The 6,000-nt window shown below is 36.3% G+C and overlaps 1 long non-coding RNA gene across 1 annotated transcript in view; it reads right to left on the reverse strand.

Annotated features, from left to right (window-relative positions):
* LOC138701314 (uncharacterized) overlaps nt 1-2,488 on the reverse strand; it is a 97,446-nt gene extending 94,958 nt beyond the window's left edge. The window contains exon 1 of the long non-coding RNA XR_011332500.1: nt 2,184-2,488. This is a non-coding gene — a long non-coding RNA (uncharacterized lncRNA). The remainder of the gene's footprint in view (nt 1-2,183) is intronic.
* Nucleotides 2,489-6,000: the final 3,512 nt, after the last annotated feature.

Below are 6,000 nucleotides of genomic sequence, written 5' to 3' on the forward strand. Positions count from 1 at the left end.
TCCTAAATTGACTCATTTTACTTGTGTGGCGCATGCATTTCATCGTGTGGCAGAAGTGGTCAGAGACAATTTCCCTAAAGTAGATTTGTTGATTTCATCAGTGAAAAAAGTATTTCTCAAAGCTCCCAGTAGAGTTAACGTGTTGAAAGAAATGTACCCTGAAATTCCATTGCCACCAAAGCCAATTTTAACTAGATGGGGTACATGGCTAGAAGCAGTTGAATATTATGCCGAACATATAGACTCTATTAACAATGTTCTCCTTGCATTGGACTCTGAAGATGCAGTCTCAATTGATACTGCGAAAACAGTTACCTGTGACATAAGTGTGAAGAATGACTTAGCTCACATTCAGCATACATTTTCATGCATCATAAAAACGCTCAAAAGTCTCCAAAATAGGCACCTTTCACTATCTGAAAGTTTTGAAATTATAAATAGTACTGTGGAACAACTGAATCGTGGTAGAGGTAAAGTTGCAGATGCAGTAAGAGCTAAGGTGGACACTGTACTTTCAAAAAACCCTGGATATGAAGAACTACAAAAGGTTGTTGCTGTGATGAGTGGTGAATCAACAGTGAAGATTAACTTGGACTTATCCCCAGCAGACATTATGAAATTGAATTATGTACCAGTTACTTCTTGTGACGTCGAACGCTCTTTTAGTCAGTATAAATCTATCCTCAGAGACAATAGAAGAAGATTCACTTTTCAGCACTTGAAAGAAATGTTTGTAACCTATTGTTATGGTAACAGACAATAAAAATTGTGTTTTGTTGAAACTACATTGGAAGATAAGGTACGTCCATTATATTTTTTGTTTAGTTTGATTAAAATGTACCAATATTTAACGTACATAGTCATTTTTTTATAATTTTAAGTCCATATTTAATTCCATATTTTGGTAAAAATCCATATTTAATTCCATATTTTGGTAAAAATCCATATTTAATTCCATATTTTGGTAAAAATAACTACATATATATTTACATATTTCATATATTTTTAGTCCATATAAATCCGTTCCCTGCTGATTACATATTCGTAATCAGCGCATCAGACTTGGTAATAATCAGCATTCTGTTTGTCGGCACAAAAAATGTTGTAGACTAGTGTTATTAATACGAGATAAAATTGTGTTTTACACATAAATAGGTGAAGTAGCACTTCACCTACTTCACCTGAATAACCGCCCCTGCCCTCCATGTCCTTGTGTGGTCAAAAAAGTAAGTATGTGATCCAATAGATTAATTCCTCTCCCGACAGGTCGCGGCCCTGTAAGGCCCGTGTGGGGTGGGTCGTGTAAATGAACCTACAAGGGAGAGGTTAAACTAAGGGAAAGAAGAAGAAGAAGAATGTTACTTGCATTTTCGTTTGTATTCTAAGCTGTTAAGAATTAGCACAATTATACCACTTTCACTCTGTAGTCGGAATCCATACAAGTTTTTCCTTGTACTGATAATTATACATAATAGCAAAATGATATGTACATCTATTAACAGGCAGTACACCTCACTAAACGATATGTGCATCTAGTCTGATTAGTGTAATATGTAGCTAGTCGGCGATGTATGCAATGGAGGGGGAAAGGCATTGGCCACCGTACCCCATTATGTCCTGGCCTAGTTGCCTCATAAGTGGTGCATTCTTGGTATCACTTGTGAGGTTCAGACCTGTCTTCGGACAGTTGACTAAAAACAAATAGCAGAATGTATCTACCAAATGTAAAAAAAAAGGCAAAATAAGGCATTAAATCTCACAAGCAAGGTAAGTAAAAAAAGGCAAAATAAAAACTTGCCCTACTATCCCGAATTGTGTGGAAACGTGTTATTCTCTATTAAACTCTTTCTCAAAACTACCCAATTAAAAACGGCATTCTGCCTAACTTCCGGGCTCTAGTCATCACAATGTTCGTTGCCACAACGCTTTCATAAAGAAATAGAAGATGATAATTAGGTTTCAGATGTCATTTTACCCTTCTCCTTCTGAAAATAAGCTCTTAAAACTTGTACTGCCCCTGCTATTGTAACTAGTAAACCGTATTAATTGACACATTAGCACAGTCTTCCGTTTCAGACATCTTAATAGAAACACAACAGTAAAATTCTATTCTCATGTGATATCAGTTTAATGAACATATGAAATTCGTGCATAGAAAAATGTACAATATATTGGTAACTTACCTCCGCTGGATTACTACTCCTGGAGAATTTCAATTATGTATAAACAAGCTTTCCAGAACTTCACAAAACAGATTTCTACGATCCGCAGTAAAACACAAACTACAGCTGACAGACAACCCTGAGTATACGGTACTGGAGACACGGATGCAGCCTGCCGTTCCAGGTAACGTGCATACCCTTATACGAAACTAAACAAGTTAGATGGGAGGGGGGAATTGGAATATAACTTTATAGTACGTTGGTGATGAACAGTTACAACCAAATTTATAAGAAAGAAGCGCAAATCTGGTAAATTGTGTTATACGCTTGACAAGTTAATACATTCATAATAATAGTAAAGATTGTGACAATTATACCAATCGTCTTATTGAAAGAGCCATACAAGTCCTGCTCTGCAGATGTTTGAGGATGTATTTTATGTTATGATATAATTACTGTGGCCTATTTCATAAAGCTTGACAGTTGTAAATATGTCCTCTTGACAAATAACAAATGGCGACTCTACAAATTGTCAAATTTCTGTGTCATAAAGCATTCCGCCTGTCAGAAAAAATTGTGACAATTTGTCGGATTCCTGTTTCATAAAAATTTTACTATGACAGGCAAAATTTTACAATTTGTCAAGACATTTCTGACATATTTATTTTATGAAACATGAAAAGTGCCAATTCATTTGTTGACAATTCTACATATACGCAGAATTTTCATGAAATTCTGGCATCTCATGTTTCGTATGTCATAGGAAGTTGACAATTTATTGTTTCAGTATTTAACTTTAGGCATTACTTAAATTCTATTATTTTTTAAAGATTTAAAATGTGTTTTTAAATAGTTTTAATAAGTAGAGCAAACATTTGAAGCAACTTTGTAAATGTAATTCCTGAGTTCATGACATAATTTAAACACATTCCATTTATTCAACCTTTATCAAATATTTACATCGCACAAGTGTTAAATAGGTCGAATAAAGTGTACGTATTAATTGCAAGTCAAACTAATAATATATAATCTAATAAAGTAATAAACTAATAATTAACAATAGTAGCAGCCTTACCTTAATTAACATTTCTGTTGTGTCCATATAAATTCCACTTTGCCACTTTTTACTTTCTTCTAGACTTGAACCGATTCTTTGATCCTCACAATCAGTTACACTGCTACGCCTATTTAGTAGAATGTGTTTGAATCTAAAGAAAGCAGCAAAACAGTACAACGTGGTCTGTGTGACGAAAATTCTAGTCCCTGTATACATGTCACAAACACGTTCACGTCTGAGTATTTCTGACAAAGTAAATATTATTCAACGCCTTGAAAACGGCACAAGTATTAGGGATATTGCTGGAGAGTTTATGCTAATATATTTTATTTATGTTTATTAATTTACTTATTTGTTTATTTATTTATTATTTACTTATTTATTTATATTTGTTTATTTATTACATATTTATTTATTATTGTATTTTATACATATGTTCTAGGAAATAAAATTAGTTTATACAAACTTGTATCAATTCAGAATTTACAACTTTTAAATATCCATTCCCGTACGATCGATTTTTTAGTGTCCATAATATTCCTTGACTTTCATGCTCTACCTAAACATGATGCTTACCGATTGCAGGGGACTTGTTCCGCGTTTTATATCTAAGTAGGTAAACATTGGCTTTCTCCTATATTGAAGAAACAGTGTACTTGTTTTAACTGCATCCTCCATTCCCTTCACATGATCCTTGGTTTTTATATGCTTTCACAAGCATCACGTCTCATTCAGTTCTCATATTGTAGTATTTGAACAATATAACATTATTATAACAATTCGTGGCGCTAAGCCCTTTAAGGGCCCAGACCGACCAGCCAGCTGCTGGCCTCACGTCCACATGCCGAAGTAGAAGTGGACGATCATCCAACCAGAATGGTGATATCGTGTGGTTAGGATGATGATCCTCCCAGCTGTTATAGCTGGTTTTTGTGACAGGATTTCGCTACCTATCGTAGCTGTCCAAGTGCATAACTATGCTGAGTGGGCAAAGGTCCCATACACTGGCCGAAATTTCATGAGAAAATTTCTTCCTCCATGAGGATTCGAACTAGCGCGCATTTCGTAACGTGAGTGCTAGGCAGGATGCATTACCACGACGCCACGGCGCGGGACACATTATTAGCACTATATAAAATCCATGTTCTCGATATTCAACATGAATAGCTACTATAATAACTAGACTTCGTTGAATTGCCACACGCAGCATGCAATCAGGTTGCCGATGTACGGTAGTATAGAGGAGGTGAGCGACCGCCCGGTCTCGTAGTATAAGCAGTTCATGTTAAGAGTTGCGACCGGTCCAAATAGATAGAGCAGCTACAGCTAATGTATACCTAAGTAAGCACTTGTTTTTGTTTTACTGTCAAGGCTTAACATTTGTTCAGTGCAGACAAGAATTCAATCAAACATACTACAATGAGAGTGTTGCTGTTCCAAATAATTGCCCCTGGAATACTCTTACCCCCGCAGCCAGTCTTGACCCGTTGGGGAACGTGGTTGGATGCTGTTAATTATTACACATGACATTACGGCAAAATAATGGAGGTAATTGATGCATTGGATAGCACAGGCAGTTCCGCAGTTGCAGCAGTAAAATCATTGCCTTCTGAACAGCTATTGGAAGATATTCTGTTCATTGATTCTAATTTTAAAATCGTGTCCAAAAGCATCATCCTGTTAGAATCGTCTAAACTACAACTCTCAGAAGCCCTTAATATAGTGGATAAAGTATCACAAACCGTTGTCCAAAATAACAATGCACTACGCGTTACGAAATGCGCGCTAGTTCGAATCCTCATGGAGGAAGAAATTTTCTCATGAAATTTCGGCCAGTGTATGGGACCTTTGCCCACCCAGCATAGTGATGCACTTTGACAGCTACGATAGGTAGCGAAATCCGGTCACAAAACCAGCTATAACAGCTGGGAGGATCATCGTCCTAACCATACGATATCACCATTCTGGTTGGATGATCGTCCACCTCTAAAAATTCTGCCTATTCACAACTTCGTACTATAAATGATGTACCATCAGGTCACGACAAGACATCTGAAGTTGGTGTACTAAAATGTAGTGACTTTCCGTTCTTCAAATATGTACGTATTTCATCGTGTGATGTTGAACATACATTTTCCCAAAATGAAAACTGTTTAAGTGGCCATCGGAGGAGATTACTTTGCAGTCGCTCAAAATGTATGTAACTCTTCACTGTAATGCACATATTCAAGAATGATGTGAGTATCTTACATTAAATTTTGAGTTAATATATCTCACTATAAAATAATTGTGTATTTACATGTTTAGACATTTGCTACTTCAATGATCATTCATTATATTTCTTGAATGCAGGATACAGGTTTTATTGTAACCGCAGTATACTGCTCAGTGTTTACATTAGTGGCATACTTCATCCTTTGCACGTCCCTTTCTCATACAGTCTATACCGCGTGCGCAGTAAACCTTACAATTCTCGTGGCAATTCCACGAAGTCTAATAATAACCTTCTAACCACTATTTTTGGCAAATCACGATATTGTATGGATACTTTTTTAAAAGACTCGCAGGTCAAGAAATTGGTGGTAAAACCCTGTACATTAGCAAAAATATCCCTTCACTTTTCAGCCTTCGCCAGACCAGTAGACAGCAGGCAGCAGACCCTTGTAAGCTCCTCTCAGCAGGCTGGGAAATTCCAAGAAAGATATTATCTGTCCGCATTCAAGTTAACCATCAAGCGGCAGAAAAATCTGTAATTAGCATACCGCTCTTCGGACTTCATGG

This window comes from Periplaneta americana, chromosome 6, assembly GCF_040183065.1.
Source record: "Periplaneta americana isolate PAMFEO1 chromosome 6, P.americana_PAMFEO1_priV1, whole genome shotgun sequence".
Lineage (NCBI taxonomy): Eukaryota > Metazoa > Arthropoda > Insecta > Blattodea > Blattidae > Periplaneta > Periplaneta americana.